The sequence below is a fragment of the Mustela nigripes genome, chromosome 5 (assembly GCF_022355385.1).
Source record: "Mustela nigripes isolate SB6536 chromosome 5, MUSNIG.SB6536, whole genome shotgun sequence".
NCBI classification, from domain to species: Eukaryota; Metazoa; Chordata; class Mammalia; order Carnivora; family Mustelidae; genus Mustela; species Mustela nigripes.
In genome coordinates, this window is record NC_081561.1 from 143,511,925 (window position 1) to 143,529,927 (window position 18,003).

Genomic DNA, 18,003 nt, shown 5'->3' on the forward strand with positions numbered 1-18,003 from the left:
TGACCTTGACACTTGGCCAGGAGAACATCCCCCTAAGTTGTGACAAAAAATATACCCTAAGACACTCTCAAATGTCCTCTCGGGAGCAAAACCACCCCTGTTGGAGAATGATGAACCCACAGCATGTCAGGATACTATGGCTACATTTTCTGGCCTCATTCCTTAGCATTAAAAGGGGGGGTGGTGGAAAAAGCTCATTTTTAAGAAGCTTCATCAGACAGATGATGTCTGGGATCTTGAAGCAGGTGCAGTGGTCACAGTAAAGATTAAATGTTCTCTAGCTGTGCTTTGTAACACGGTGGTTGGTGTAAGCGGGACAGCAAAATCTGGCGGCAAGCCCTGTCAAGACTCACCTACCATGTACCCTCCCAGAGCCCAACCCCTAGCTAAGAGGTACTGTGTCTGCTCTGGTGCTGGGCACTCCTCCAGCCTCATCTCATTGAATTTTCAGAACCTTTCAAACAAGTTCAGAGAGGCTGGGGCATCTGCCCCGAGAAAAAGGCAATGAGAAGTGAAACGGGCTTGCGAACGCAGCATCCCTTCTCCAGAGCGCAGGCTTTCTGTCAGTCTTCGTTCAGCAGAGGCCGGCGGGGCTGGTGTCACTCACTGATTCCAAGGCAAATCAATCTAGGCTCACGAACAAATGTCGGCGGAGACCGGGGAAATAGGAAAATCAGACATGGTGAGAGACTGGAGGAGGGAAGAAGATTGTGTGCCTTCTGCTAGTCTCACTATAGAAAAAGCGTGGTGTCAAATAGATGTTGCAGCGGACAAGAAGCAAGCCCCAGTGCTCTTCCTACCTGCTTGTGGGGAAGAAGGCTTAGAGCCAAGTTTTCAAGAAATGGTAAGTCCCCTGCCTATAATTTAGTGTGGGACACACACACACGCACACACACACACGCACACACACACACACACACACACACACACACAGGTTAATAAAGACAGGAATTATTTTTTAAATTTCCTGAATCAAAATCTCTCTCCATATGGACTTGAAGTTGCAAAAGCCCAAAATATCATTCCCGAAAGCCAGATTAGAGCGGAACACTGACAGCTTTGCGAAAACCAATGTATGTGATGGGATCACCACATTCCATGCATTTTATCATTTTCCTAGAATACTGTTCTGCATAAATTCTGTAACAAGAGTTACCTGGTTTGTTTATTTATTTATTTATTTATTTATTTATTTATTTAAAGCGTTAGATGTGATAGAGTCACTCTAGCTATTATCTTAATGGCTTGAAAGGACACTGACAGAAATCTCCGTGGACGAGTGTGGCTTATTAGTTTAGTAAGGGCTGAACTCAGCCAGCCCCTCAGGGCACAGCCCGCCAGCAGGTCTGCACGCTGGAGCCCATGACAAGGGGGGCTGGGCAGGTGCACCGTCAGCCGGTCACCATCATACCGTTTCCCCAGTGAGGAATCGGAGCGAGATGGCACCTTCTCTCATCCCATATGTAAAAACTCTGGAGCAGCAGAGGGACCAAGGGGGACGGGCAAATCGGGGGAAATGTTCACTGATAATAACATTTTATAGCTTAAGACACACGTTCACATGGATTTTATTATTGAATATCACCACGACCATGATGATCCTGTTAAATACACAGCAAGCAATTACCCTGGTGCAAATCTCGCTCAGATCTCAATCTCCATTGCTTCCTGCTCCCGCCTGTCACCTCGGTCAGCATTGGTCCACGCAGACCAGGCAAAGCAGCAAAGGAGACTAAGGGTTATAGCAACCCCCGCGAGTGGGTTCAATGTGATTATATCTGTTAATTCTTGTTCTTATATCTGTTAATTCTCTGTAGGATATACAGACAGGTACCACCCAAATCCCCCATTTCAACAAAGCTCTCGCTGTGCCGTCACTCGGCACCATCAGCCGTCAGCTCCTTCTAGAAATGCATCAACCACTCGCCCTGGGGTGGCCCCACTGGGAGACCGGGCCAGGCGGGAACGTGAAGGCTCAGTGTGGCTCAGTGCGGCCCAGTCTAGGACACTCTGCAAGCCACCTACTCCGTCCACAGTCCCCACAGAGCTGAGTTAGCCTGTGACCCAGTTCACCTTTCTCCGCCCATCCTGCTTCTTCCCCGTCCTATGCGCAGGGCTTGGTCTCTAACGGCTAAGTTAAAAAACAAATAAACAAATCTTGCTCACCAACTCTGTCCCCATACCTGTCCCCAAAGAACTGAAACTGCTACATGTCTTCAGCTTACACAGCAGCCACGTTTAAGAAGCTAAAATCTTGGGGCAGCTGGGTGGTTCAGTCGGTTGAACATCGGACTCTTGATCTTGGGTCAGGTCTCGAATTCGTGGTTGTGAGTTCAAGCCCTGCCTTGGGCTCCACACTGGGCATGGAGCCTACTTAGAAGAACTTAAAACAACAACTAAAATTTCTAAAGCTATCCTTTTAAAGAGGTCTTTTTATTTCCCAACTATTTTTGTGCCAAGACCTGATTTCTTTCATAATTACTTTTTAGACAATCAATGCCTACCTAAGTCCTCCCACTAAAACTAAAATATATTTGCCTAAAGGAACATGGTTCCTTCTAACACAAATGAGTTCCTCTGAGCTAATTCTTAGGGCCAGATATTCCCATTTGGATCAAGGTCTCATTTCCAAAAGAACTATTTCTTTGCAAAGCTTTCCAAGAAGAAAAGGACCGTTACTAATCATCACTGTAACCCATGCAGAGATGTGTCGTATTTGTGCAGGGATCTAAAATTCTCAAAGTATGTTCGTATCAATTAACTTATTTGATCCACATCACGAATTAACTATATTTAGAAAATTAAGGTTAAAATAATTTATTTGTCCCATGTGAGATAATCAGTTGGTGGTGGATTCTGGGCCCAAAGCTTGTTCTTAGGACTCCTGTCCAGAGCTGTCTGCCGTCTGTGGTGCCCCGAGCTATAGCATGACTTTGCAGGTAGAACGCTTTCCTTATATTTCTAATTCCCTGAGGAAACAGCACAAAGGGTCCTAAAACTTGTGGCTTTAGAAGTTATAACTTTTGGAATTACCATTTGACAGTGAATCGGCAAGGCGGGGCTATGCCAGCCAGGCTTGGGGTTCTGGTGCTCCCACACCTGAGTCGATCCTCAAGTAACTGCACAATGAGAAGATGAAACTCCTCCTACCTGGAGAGACAGGGGTAGGGAAAGGCTGAGCTGTGCTTTGAAACCCCCAGTTCTTGTAACCTACACTACCCACCCATCTCGGGATTTGGGAAGGCCACTCCAGATAGACCGAAGATGCTCCAACCTTAACTGAAAAACAGAGGGAAGATGGAAGGGAAGAAGAGGAAGCAGAGACGCCCTCTCCTTTGGCTATTGGGGATAATCAATCACGTGGTCAGGATTTAGGGACTCCTTTAAGATCACATACGTGATGGTACGGGCCTGAAAGTCACTTTTGGATTGTCTGCACACATATCTGTATCCATGAGAAAGAAACAACCAGGAAAAGCCTTCACTGAAAGAGGCATTCTGAAAGAGAGGAGTTTCAAGTGAAAAGCGTAAGTGGTGTGGAATGAGGATTAGTTACCAATGAGGTCAGAGCTGGAAGAGTCTAGGATGGCAGCTTGCTGGGGACAGAAAGTCAATCTGTCTGGCTTGGAATAAAGTGTCTTTGTCTTTAGCAGGACAAGGAATCGAAGTCACTCTGTGGACACAAGAAAACCAAATACCAACTCCTCACCTATCTGGTAGGCAGCCTGCTTTTCTTTTCCCTTTTTTTTTTTTTTTTTAAATATTGATTTATTGAGAGAGAGAGAGCGAGCCGCACATGCCCTTAGGCAGGAGGGGCCGAGGGAGAAGGCGAGAGAGAATCTCCAAGCCAAGCCCATGCTGAGCGAGGCTCAGTGACCTGACCTGAGCTGAAATCAAGAGCCGGACGCTTAACCAATGTGCCGCCCAGGAACCTCATATATTTTTTTTTTCTCACTGTAGTTTATGAACAAAGAGAGGCATAATTCGCTTTATCACTGGGAATTCTCACTAATAAACACAGAGAACAACACAGGAACACATGACTCTCTGCTCCTATTTGTGTCAAACAAAGTTTTTATTTCCTCTCCTGGGACAACCCCTCAGCCACAGTGGTGGCAGCATCACAATTTGGGGATAACCTAGTGAAGACAGAGCGATTTGTCTTACAATCTTTGAGGGAACTTTACTGATTTCGTCTTGCATTCTAGCTTTGTAGAATGAGTTTAGCAGAATCTCAAGGCAAACAAAAGAGAAGGACTTCTTGAAGGCTGAGCCCTCTCTGGGTTGTAGCACTGCTCACCTCGCCCTCCCATTTTCCTCTCTTCCCATCAGAGGAGCCCTTGTCACTGATAGGCACTGACATGTGGCCTGGGCAGGAGGATGTAGGGGTCTCCTGCAAGTAGGATGTGGGGTCTCCAGTCCAGAGGCATTTGTCTGTACAGAGCGATCTTATCTAGCATGCAAGGTACACAGTGTCCATCTGTGCCAGGACTGGGCTGAGGTCTATGAGATGCATGAAGTCACCAGCCCAACAATTGGTGGGGTCAGTAAAAATCATTAGTAATTGTAGGTCCCCTTTAAAGAAGCATGTACAAAAGACAGAAGCTGGACAGAATAGAAAGCACATGAGAGTCGGCAGAAGGCTTTCGCTGCAAGGCTTTTTATCCTGTTCTGATCACAAATCTGTAACTATTAGTATGATTGTTGGTACCAGTTATTTATTATGGAATAAACCCTGCCAACAGTAATGAGATCAAACAGGAAGTACATGCGAAGTACATAAGATTATAGTACTGATACCAACGGTGTGTGGGTTTTTCCTCCCTCACACCAGGCAATTCTCAGACAATTCATCTCCATTCTGATATTATCTACCAGGAGATAGCATTAAACTGCACAGTTTAAGGACTCAGTCCTACAAAAACATGCCTCCAAAATCCCATGTGCAGGCTGTCACCTGGACTTCTGGCCCACCTGCTAAAGATCAGAGATTCTGAACCATCTCCTGTAGACTGGAGGTCCCAGTGACCCCCTTCCTTGGGTTTGCTTAATCTACTAGAGTGGCTCACAGAACTCAGAGAAGTATTTTACTTGGTAAATTACCAGTTTATTATGAAAGGATATAACTCACAAACAGTTAAATGGAAAAGATGCTTAGGGCAAAGCATGGAGAAAGGTGTGCAAAGCTTTCATGCTCTTTGGGTGTCCTACTCTCCCCAGATCTCTGTATGTTCACCAACCCAGAAGCTCTTAGAATATAATCCTTTTGGGCGCTTATGGAGGCTTCATTACAAGGCATGATTAATCAAATCATTGGCCACTGGGGATTGAACTCTGTCTCCACTCTTCTCTCCCTGCAGGTCAGGTGTGGGATTGAAATTTCCAACCTTCACATCTGATGGTTGGGTCCCCAAACAACCAGCCCCCATCTCCAGGTAAGAACTCAAAGTAGCCTCATCAATGTAACAAGAGACACTTCCCCACCCCATCACCTGGGAAATTCCAAGGGTTTTAGAAGCTCTGAATGGACAAAGACCAAATATATATTTCTTATTATAAACCACAATATTACAGTCCAGAACTCCTATTTCTCAAGAAAGTTCATGATAAATATACAAGTTGCATAGGAGTTAGCCCACATTTTTCATCTACCAGAGGGACTTTTAAAATATCATCCACCAGAGGAAGACCAGAGACACAAGCCTGCTGCAGCAACATCAGAGTCTACTACGAAGTCCATGGTTATTTTAAGAATGCTGTGTTTGATTTTACAGAGCCAGCTCAGAAGGTACATTTGCATATTACTCAGTGAAGTGTGGTTTTTCATTTAGATCAAATGACTGCTCTAAATTAATTTGCTCAGTTTTGATTCCAGGTTTTCTTGTGCATGTACAAAAATGTAAGTGATAGCTGCTAGTGTTAGTTTGCTTAGCAGAACTTCATGAAGAGTTAAATTGAATAGTCTCCTATCAGTACCCCACCATACGATGAAAATGGAAATTCTGTTAATTCCAATAATTGTCCAATTATTCTTTTTATGTAATTCATTGAATCAGAGTAAAGCTTCTGAAAGTTTATGCTCTTGGTGGCAAAATATCTGACATTCTGAATTCTACTGACATTCTGTAATTCAGTTTGAAAGTTCAACATTAAATATATTCCTCATTTAAAAGTGACAATATGAATATATATTTTGGTGGAATATGACATTATGGTTGAAAACAATGTCCTTACTAAATTTAGGAACTTGTGGAACATGCTTGAAGTAATCCTGGTGTTCATGTTACTTATAATTGTGTCAAATAAGCTGTGATATTCCACCTATCAAAGCAGAAACTGTTGCTGCCAAAACTTACAAATATTTTTACATGGAGTAGCTGAACAACAGAATTGTGACAAAACTGATGTTGGATTAAAAAAAAAAAAATCTCTCTTCAGGGTGACAGTATGCACGGTCTCACTTTCCTTCCCATCATCAACCACACTTTTAGGAAAGCTTCAGCCTTTAAAACAAAACAAAACAAAACAAAAAACTACAAATTGCCTACTGGAAGGTGCTAAAATAGGCCAAAATATGCCAGACTGGCATAAGGATTATTCTGAGCTGAAGGCAACAGAGAAGGAGGAGATAAAAGAAAAACTCTTTCCCTATTTGCCTAAAAGCAGGACATAAATTTGTGAAGGTCCCCCTTCTCCATATCACCCCACCACCAGGAAGGACAGAAGTTAATCACTGGACCCTTATCAGCTCACAAACAGCACTAGAAGAATCTACATGACAAACTTCAGGAATGAGCCCTTATCTTCCATTAGTTCCCTATGTATTTACCTGTCCAGAATTTGCTAGAGTACAAGTTCAAATTTCTTTTTCTTTGTCCTGCATGTCTGTATAAGTTTATTGTTCCTTTGTTAAGAGGCTAGATGAGCCCAAGTTCTACCCACCCCTTTGAGTTACTCATCTCTGGATACCCCTATGTGTATGTGGGATGCACATGTTAATGAGCTTCTGTCTGTTTTTCTCTTGTTAGTCTGTCTTTCATCAGTACAGCTTAAGAAACTAGAGGGTAGAGGGAAAAATATTTTTTCCTTCCCTACACTACAATAGTATTAATTACTTTACAAGTGTCTTCTAAATTTGTTAGTATTTTATTTAAAATCAGTTTACACTCATTAATTAAGATATTTAATTAATGGAATACCCTAAATTTTCCATTTTTGAAGCTTGAAGTAAATACAAATCACTAAAAAAAGGTTGTGAGAAAACATTTAAATTAATCCCTAGAAAAGTAAAGGAGAAATGATGCAAAAAGTTTCTATTCTGGAATCTACAACTAAACTCTTGGGATATTTCAACTTGTTGGAAGAGTCTTTTCATACAACTCCCATTTTTAATCAGATAAATTTCTATTTCTATCATAAAAAGGTGAATTTGAGAAAAGCTTCTTATTCTGTTGCATCTAAATGTGGTGGAGCTTTCAAAATATGTATAAAAAATAATTTATTTGACAAGTTCTGTTTTATAAAAGAAATGTTTGTCAAAGGAAGGTTCTTTGAGTAAAGGAAAAGACAATACTTGGACTAATAGTAATATTTATTCATCTTTAAAAAAAAAGGTGGAACTTAGAATAGTCTATCAAAATATCTGAGCTTACTCCTAGTAGAGGGAGAGTTTTCCCAAAAACATTATGATCTACAGAGAATACTAATTGGAGATATTAACAATTTCAAATGCTTTAGTCACACTACAACTCTGAAGACTACAGGAAACTGTATTTCTAAATTCTTAAAAAGAAAGTAACAAAAATATATTTTGAATAAAATACTGAATACATAGTGTTAGAGATGATATTCTAAGAATAATAAGGAATGCAGGGGTCAGGGTCACGGGTCAGGGAAGGTCATCATCATAAAGGTACGACTAATGGAGGAAAAGGGGAAGAGAAAAAAAATCATAGTGACAGAGAAATGGAAGAGTTTAGTGGAGTTTTCTGTCAACATGATGCTCATAGTTACATGTAATCCAATTCATTTTCATCACTGTTTGGTATTTTATGTTCGTACCTGAAGATGTCATTGATCAACACTTGGTTTATGTGGAGTTTTCAGCTCTCATTAATGATGCTGCTATGAACATTCCTTACACGTGTTTCTGATGAACATATGCATGCATTTCTGACTGGTCTATACCTACAGGTGGAATTACTGGGTCATACAATAAGTGTACATTCACCTTCAAGGATGTACTGCCCATCAGTTTTCTAGGGTTACATCAGTTTACAAGCCCGTAGTAGCCTAGGGGAGTTGCTGCTGCTTCATATCCTTACCAGAACCTGGGCTTGTCAGTCTCTTAGATTTTAGGTATTCCACTGGGTACACTGTAGTAACACATGGCGGTTTTAATTTGCATATCCCACTTCTGAATGTTTATAAATCACGTGGATAATCTCTTTGTTGTATCAAATATTTTGCCCATTTTTCTATCAGGTTGTCTTTCTTTCTTATCGATGTGTAGCAGTTCTTTACACATTCTGATTCTGAGCCCTTGATCACTTACACGTGTCGCAAATTGTCCACTCTGTGGCTTGTCTATTTACTCCTTTAAAGCATCTTTTGATAGGTTCCACATTTTAATGTAGATAAATTTATCAAACTTTCCCTTATAATTGATTTTTCATCCTGTATAAGAAATCTTCTTCTACATTAGAGTCACAAAGACTTTCCACTATTTTATATTCTAGAAGCTTTATTGTTTCAATGTTTATATTTAGACCCACAATTCTACTTGATATTGACTTTTACGTATGACATGAGAAGTCACGTTTCACTTTTAAACACAGACATTAGGCCACTTATCTGGATGTATTAACAAACTGTCTTCTCCCTCATCTCTATGATGCTACTTGGTTACACCCACTTGACCATGTATCATTTTATACCTGAAAAAAAATACTTAGAATTTTCCTAAGATAAACTGAAGGCAGGACGGCGCTCAAGATCCTTCGGCAGGGAGGAAGTCACAAGAGACAAGCAGTCCGATGATTACATGGTGCAGAGATATTCAGAGGGACCAAAGCTGAAGACCGGCCGAGAGGTACCGCCCCTGGTCATCCAGTCACGCCCTTCCCTGCTCTCTGGGCCTTCTCGTGCTGTGCCTGGTAATAACCTCCATGCCAGGCACCACGTCCTCCTCAGACCCCCATCATGGCTGCCCCTGAAGTCTCCCCAGCTACCTGTGCCACGGAGCTCCTCTACACTCTGCAGCCCTAGGACCTACGGCTGTTAAGCAGGTGGGGCCCACACGATGCTTCCTCTGGAACAACCCCCACAGAAACCTCAGCCTAGAGTTATCCTTCCTCTCCGTCATTTGCCGCTTGCTCAGTAGGTCACCATTAATCCCAAATCAACCAAAAGCCACAACTCTGCAACTCCTCCTTCAACATTTAACCGCCATTTGAAATCACCCCTCCCCCGGCCAGTCTCATCTCCTCGCCACACTCCCTTTCTTTTCCCACAATTATTATTATTATTATTTTTTTTTTTTGAGGCAACGAACATATTCCCGAGGCCCCACAGATTGGTCACTAACGAGGGGCAGGGATTTGGGGGTCAGTATTCCTGTGGAACAAATACGGGTCCACCCTCTCTCTCCATTTTAGCGGCAATGTGACCCTCGGCACGTACGATGCCCTCTTTGTACTTCATTCTTCTTATTTGCACAATGCGCACAGCCGTTACCTCAGAGAAGCAGAGTGATCAACACATGCAAAATATCTAGCACCTGTCAACACAGCGCTAGAAATCGTCCCCCGTTGTTGACCCTACGCTGTCCTGGGCGGTCCTAGCCTCGTGGAATATGTAATGAGGTTGGATTATCTTGGTGTGCATATTGGTCTGGCCTGAGCATATATATAAGAGCGTCCCACACAGTTCGAAAATGCCACAAAGAACACTCTTGTTCGTCTCCAGAAGGAACCAGATCTGGAGACTGGCAGGGGCAGCACCAGACGTGAGAGTCTGGCTTTGGGAGTTCAGGTCTGGTCATTTCCAGCGTAGGAAGGCGCCGCGGCAGACGATGCCGGCAGCCTGCTGGCCGGGCTTAAAAGAAGAGGAAGTAGGCCAATTAGTGCCTGTGCTGCTTAAACTCACACAAATTAGTCTATGTAGATATATATTTAACTCTGTCTCGACCGTTAAAAGAATCCTTGGAAAGGCTTGGCCTTGGAAAAAGAAGTTGGGGTCCCTGTTTCATAGGAATGACACACGGAGAAAGCCCTCAAGTGTTACCAAATTCTGTCCTGTCTGAACTGGCCCTTTTCCAGCACACCACTCACAGCTGGTGTATATATACAGCTGTCACCTGCCCCCCCTCCCCCTAGCAAAAACACGCCTTATCTCCGCTGGAAGCATCTGGAACAGATACTTGAGTCATCGATGACTCACAAAGTCATAGATGACTTTACCGACCCATCAGCTCGGTAAAGACCCATCGAGTGAACAGACAGACTTCTCAGTTCTCCCTTGTTAAAGGAGGTGCTGACGATGGCAGATACCTGCATGAATTTGCTTCGCCCGTGATATCTGTGTTCGGGAACACCCTTTCCACACATTAAAATGTGCACGTGACGGCGTAAGGGACTATCACCCCAGTACATGGGGTAGCCCTCGGCGTTGTGGAAATGGATATCTGGATCTAGAAACCCCGGAGGCTTCTCTTCCAGCACACGGCAGAGACAGGAGCTGAGGCCATGCTTTCTTCAATGTGAAATTTGCTAAATTAACCAAAAACAGAAACAGCACGTGGTGACCCTTACTTCAATAAATAACTTCGCTCGCACCCCAGGTTACGGAGACTATTGCTTATTTGGTTGTAATTAACTCTACAAGTTGTGGAAGCAACAAGGGGCAAACCTGCAAATAATTCTACAGGTCATGGGAATTAGTAGCTACCTCAATGGCATTTGCAAAGGGAAAGGTAGGTCATGCCATTGCTTACCACTAAACGTGTCCCAGCAGGTAGAAATTTCCCGAGGGTAGGAATCAGCACAAATAATTTGTAATGGAAATAACTTCTTGCTCTCACTAACCAATTGCTCATTGCAATGAAAAACGAATGAACAAACCATTTATCATTATTTTTCTAAGTACAGTATTGCTATTTAAAAACTATGTGATCATTTATTTCCAATGAAAATGGACCTTAAAAATAATGTGTGGCCATCAACAAAGGTCTAGCAAAGCCACTTGGATGCTTTACAGAGATAGTTGCTTCCTAACCCCCACCATCAGAAAATGAGCCACTTAAAATCCAGACAGTTACAAACATGCATGGTTGACCTTAACGGATACAAGATTGGTCCACCAGGATTTGCAATATTGTCCTACTAGTGCCAGCGGGGGCTGCCATGCACCCACAGGAACAGTTAAATGGAAAGGTGAGGCACATGAATTTCATGCACAAGCATCTGTAACGTCTCCAGGACACCCCGCGGAGGCAGCCCCCCGCCGCTGAAATCTGCAGGGTTCGCTGCAGGAGAAATGAAGGTCACTGACTGACATTAAAACTGACATTAAAACTGACATGGCTCACATTTCAAAGTATCAGTGCTGATAAACTATTTCTTCTGTTTTCATAAGTAACTGACCCCAAACGATAGAGCTAAGAAATCTATATTCTAACGCTGGACTTGAAAATTTGACTTTTCCCCTTACTCCTACTAATACCGTAAACCTCTCCATTGATTTCTGATTAATTTGTTTCATTCCATTTTGAAAAATTCTATTAAATCCAGAAGAGGGCTTTCTTTTTTCCCCATTTGTTTGATTTCTCAATTCCAGAATAATTACTAGTGTTGTATTAGTTACAGGTGTACAATATAGCGATTCAACACAGACATCACTCTGTGCTCATCATGACCCGTGCACTCTTACAGAAGGTGTTTTTCTAAAAGGAAAATGTTCCATATAAAAAGAACTTGCTTTCTGTTTGTTGCTCTGCATGAAACCAGATTTGCTTTCATTCAAATCAACAAATATTGAAATCTCTTTGACACAAAGGCTTGTGGGGGACATGCAGCATCACCATGTCTGAGCATCCGCCACGCTGGGACCGTGTCCGCGTGACACCTGCAACCCAGCCGGGCAGATGGGCTTGTGTGTAGCTCAGGTGTTTCAGCTCTTATTGGTTTTCCAACTGTCTCTGTGTGTCACTCTACGACAAATACCTTCCTTTTCATATGCAAAGCTACCTTCCAGCCAGTGCCTTTTACTCCACCAAGGAAACCCAGACCTGCAGGGGGTCAGGTGTGAGGAGAGGCAGGCCAAGCCCAGGGATTTCACCTGGAGGCTGATTCCACTCCTTCTTTGCGGTGTGACCAGATGTTAAGTTTTAAAATGTCCTAGCCTCGATTTCTTCATCTATAAGACAGATATTCGAATAACTGGAAATTTGGTGAAAGAACTGCAGGTGATTAAGCACCTTTTAATTACAAAGAGGCAATGTAATTTCTTGTATGGGAGAGTCCACTTATAGGAAGAATTCTCCATCCTGGAAGGGTTGATAGCCGTTCTGTCTCAAGAGTGTGCCGCACACACCCTTCAGGAAAGAAATCGCTCACAGCATGCTTGGGGAGAGCTAACTCCCATGGGGCCTGGGGCACAGTTGGAAGTCGCCTGCTTCAAACTAGAAGACATATCTTTGAAGTCTCCTGTTTCATTTTAAAAAGGTGTAAGACACTCCACTCTACTCTGTAACAGACTCCTGTTTATTATAATATAAATATGTTGTTCTGATTTACCTTTCTCTATAATACAGATGCTCTGAGATTCTCCCGTACTTACATGAAACTATCTTCTGTTCCTGGCATGTTACATTATTTAGGAGTATACAAGCTATTTCTCTAATAAGAGAAATACATAGATCTGTCAGCACAAAGCTCTCTAGAGCTCTCTCTCTCTCTCTCTCTCACACACACACACACACACATAATCCAACACTTTTTCTATTACAGAACTAAAGCCGTTTACTGAAAGAGGCCACATTAAAGATTTGAGGTAAATTACATGTGGCTATATTTGGAGTCTCTGAAGGTGCTCTTCAGATCCCGACGAATGTATGAAACCATCAGTTCCCATCTAATGCCCAAATGTCAAGAAACGGTTACGCTGATAAAATATAACTGTTAAACAATGTCTCAAAATTAGAAAAAGACCTTGTATATGAATTCTAAATCAGAACATAAACACCAAATATAACTAAAATTAAAGTGTGAATTGAGAGGAGAAGCCCAAGACATAGCAACTGTAGATCTCCATTTTTTAAACCTCTGTTAAATGAGTGAATGACTGCATACTAACATAGTGCCAAACGAGAGTTAAATCACTCTCCCCCAGGATACCAAGAGCAAGTACAAATGGACTCAGAGATAAATCTTTACTAATCTCCAAACCCAAGTAAATCTTTTAAGTCTGCAATCCCAAGGCAGCATTACTTCGGTAGGCGGAATGAATCTGAAGAGAAATTTGAAAGCAAGGAAATTATAAGAATACGTTTGTATCAAACAACAATGACATCAAAAACCTAAGTCTTTATGGGAAGAGTTGAGGAAAATTATAAAGGTAGGGCCAGTTCTTAGATTTAAGGTCCTACTAGGAGCTGAGTTTTAAAACATGTTTCAGGAAAGTTCAAACTTGGCTGTGCAAACACGGTTATTTGTTTATTTATGTTTAGTGTGCCTGCAGCTTGTAAACTGACGAATGGCAGATGAAGGTGAAAAAAAGTGCAGGAATTGCCTAGGCAGCCTCAGAAGGAGCGAAGCAGAAGGTGCGGATGGCTTCTTTCTTTTTGTCAAATGGGGTCATGCTAATCACTTCTCTAGTTTGTAATTTTCCAATTTTATATTTTAATTTTAAGGATAATATTGCAAAGTAAGTTTTAAGAGGCAGAGATACTGTTTTCCCCCCCTCAGGGGTTAGGGGGTGGGGTGGGAGGTTTACCAGATGTCTGCGTGAGCTACAACTATGCACATGGGTCAGGGAAGGAACACAAGTGTCCCTGTGGTACTGGTCCTGTCATTTTCCTATGGCAGAGTGCTGTCACTCCCAGGTCGAACTGAGGCATCCAGGAGCATTCTGAACCTTTCTGATGGAATTTTTTTTGGAAATACATAACAAAAATTATGAGGTAAGTGATAAATCACTAAATTCTACACCTGAAACTAACATTACACTGTACGTTCACTAACTGGAATTTACATAAAAACTTGAAGGGGGAATAAGAAAAGGAAATACATAATATAGCCATTCTGCCTTCAAATGGTGTACTTTCTGCTTTGGCTCAAATTTTTGGTTGTTTATTTGCTTTGTTTTGTTTCTTCTTTTTGTTCAACTCACTACTTTTTGTTCATAAAGGTAAGACTATGAGCTGAGAACCCTGAGTGGCTCAGACCAGCTCACAGCTGCGGGCAAGTGGAGGGGACCGTGTGGCTGTGGCAGATGGGAAGCTGCTGGTTCACATAAAATCTCGGGCTGCTTCTTCTCTAAGGGAAGAAACACATTGCTTACATACAATGTAAACTCAAAGGATACAAACCACTTACCCACATTCCATTTTAAGCCCGACACCCAGAAATGAATAACACATCTATGTTAGACACACAGACTTTCACATATCACAACCACATATGTGGGCTCTGGAAAGGAGAGTCACTGAAAACCTCATCTTTTCTTTCTGCATTGGTCAGCAGGCGGGACCACAAACAGGTGTTTTCTCAAATGATACGATCGATTCATAAGCTGTGAACAAGCATTGTTCCTACCTCTTGCAAGCTTTTAAAACCAGCCAGAGCCTTATAGATGACCTACTGCAAATCTCAGACTTTAAAAGGAGGCTGAAGGCCTAAGAGAATATGTTAGTTAGCTTAGTGGTGCTGGAGATCCTGAAATATGTTATTAAATATTTATTAAAAATTGCTGTTACGAAGGTAGATGAAAGAGATGTTAACCTACTTGTATACAAATGTGTGTGTTTGTAAAGCACAACAATAAATACATTTCTATCTTGCGACCAGTTCCCTACACTCCCTTTCAGAGGACAGAAACAGAATGAACGCTTCCTAACTCATTCTATGAGACCAAAATTACCTTAATGCTAAAACCAGACAAAGACAGAAAAACCCATACCTCTCATGAGCGTAGATGTAAATATCCTCAACAAAATATTTGCAACTCAAATACAGAAGAGCTTAAAAAGAATTACATACAATAGTTAAGAGGGACCGAACCCACGTGTGTGGAGCTGATTCAGCACGCGAATTAATACATTCCATCGTCGACTGAAACAGGCTAAACATTAGACTAAGAGAAAAATCACATGATAATATCAGTAGACACAGGAATAAGGTAATTGACAAAATCCAGCACCCACTCATGATTTAAAAAAAAAAAAAAAAAAAAAAAAACCTGTCAGAAAACTAGGAAAGAAACTTGAAGCTTTCCCACTAAGATTAGTTCTAAGGCACGTGGGCCCTTACTCAATCACTCCTTTTCAACATCATCCCGGATGTCCTTACGAATGCGAACAAGCAAGAAAAGGAAAGACAGGGATGGGATAGGCAAAGACAGGACACTGTGCGTGTTCAGAGATGACGTGATAATCTATGCAGAAAACCTGAAAGAGTCCACAGAGTAATTCCTGAAATCATAAGTGGTTACAGCAAGGTTGCAAGATACCAGGTTAATATGCAAAAGCCAATCTCTTTCCCTTATGCCAGTGACCAACAAGTGGAATTGAAATTAATCCACTGGTTTTAATCTATTGTGTAGTTAATGATGCCTAATTTGACTAATGATGTGTGATTAGGGTACATACAAAAATAAATAAAAGAAACATAAAATATAAATAGACACCCCCAATTTGTATTTTTAATTCTGTAATTAAATAATGATTAATCTCCAGAAAGATGCAGTATTTCAAAATACAAACCAAAGAAATATGTTGAAACATACATTCACAGGTCAGAAAACCTTGTATTATCAAAGGACACACTGATATATAAGTGAATGAGAAAGTAACTGCAGAGGCAATCTTTTTTTTTTTTTTTTTTTCAGATTCTTCCCTAAAGCTTTCATACTCAGAAAGTTTTGCATTTTTCTCTCACAACAGAAAATGCAATTAAGCCAACAACAAAAAAAAGAAAACGTGAATAAGAGAGAAATGTTCAAACTTGCCAATAAAAATATTAGTGACAACATTGACGTCCTTTAGCAAATAGGCAAAAACTAAAACTATGAACATAATACCGGAAAACATTTCAGGGAGGCAAGGAGCCCTCTCAAGACAGACAGTCATGGTCTAAAATGGAAATAAGCTCGGTGATACGCATCAAGAACATTAAACATGTCCATTGACATTCACCTTCTGTTACCACTTCCACAACACTTAGTCTTAGATTCAAAACAAGCATTTGATGACTTTTGGAAAGGGATATAGATTTAAGGGTTTTAGAAATAATTCAAATCACCAGCAATAGGGAAAGGATTAGAATATTCCCAAACGATGAAATCTTAGGTAAATATTAAACAAACAAACAAACAAAAAAACATGTTTTCATAGGATATTTCATAGCAAGGAAAATTTCTCATGATGCAATGTTAAGTGGAAAAAGCCAGATACAAAGCTCTATGTACAATATAATTACATTTTGCACAGTCCCCTCCATGTATACACACAAATATTTAGGTGTACTCAAGATGCTAGAAGGAATTAAGCCAAAATCTTACTAACCATGAGGGTAAAAACATTCTAACATTTTTTAGTTTTTTTGTGATTCAATCACCTCTGACTTAGAAAAGAAAGGCTTTGTAGGAAGAAAAAAAGAAAGAAAGAAACCTCAACAGTCAGTAAAGTACAACATAAAATATCAGCGTATCCTCATGCAGGCTTTTATGATATCCCTATGCACGAATCCTTCACTATAAGAAGAGTATTTTCTTTGTTTTACATACAGGTTATTCCTCTGCTGCCGTATGTAAGAAGGGACCTCATTCAGTCAAGTGGTTGGTTCTACACACACACTTAAATCTAATTGAATATAGTAGGTTCTATTTTTAAAATCACCTCAAAATAATAATAGGAAAAATTTTATTGCAACAGACAATATTATTTTTCCAGCAATTATCTGCCCGTGGATCTGAGAAGCGGCTAGTTTTTCTGGGTGGATGTTGTGAGTTACTAACACGAAGGCGAGAGTGCGGTACCAGGAAGCTCAGAGCACGACAGCTCGGTCAGGACTCCGTATCTTAATGCCATCTTTACCAACTCTAATGGAAGGCTTTTAAATATGGGCTCACAGGCTGCATTTCTGACGCTGAGAAAAACTCATTTCTCCCAGGAAAACCTGAGACATGATTCTAATTTTTCAGTGCTGGCGGACAGTCAAGCTCTTATTCTCAGGACTTCCCAGCTCCTTTCCCGAGATACCAGGAGAATCCGCGGATCTTGGGTGCTGAAGTCATTGGCCATTTGCAATTGTTCATCTCACCAAGGGGCGTTCGAAAGGTACATTTGAGGCAATCCAGTGGTGTTCCCTATCACACCAGGAACTAAAAATGCAGTGGCCAAAAAATGTCCCATTGTTATCCCTTCTTGGAAGCCAAGTTTGTCTAATGGATGCTATTAAGGATTTCAGGCTTCTATTAGTCAACATTTTAATTTAAATTTAGGAAAGGACAGAAGTGTTATGTTAGGAGTATTAATACCCCCAACCATGAAATCACAGAGCTTAAGGTAACTTTAAAAGGCCACCTAACACACTCTCAAGACCAAGGAGAGACAATCCTAAAACGCTCAGGGTATCTACGTCTTTGCTTAAAAGCCTGGAACAAGGTTTCTTTGACTTTATTCATTAATTCATGTTGGGATTTCATTAGAAGTTCTTCCTGATATCAGGGCTAGGCCCCCTCTATTGCAATTTGAGCTTCTGGCCAACCTCAGAGAATATGGAATAA

At 41.3% G+C, this 18,003-nt stretch overlaps 1 protein-coding gene across 3 annotated transcripts in view; it reads right to left on the reverse strand.

Moving 5' to 3' along the window:
* PRKN (parkin RBR E3 ubiquitin protein ligase) overlaps positions 1 to 18,003 on the reverse strand; it is a 1,295,868-nt gene that overhangs the window by 538,403 nt on the left and 739,462 nt on the right. The gene's annotated exons all lie outside the window — the stretch shown is intronic.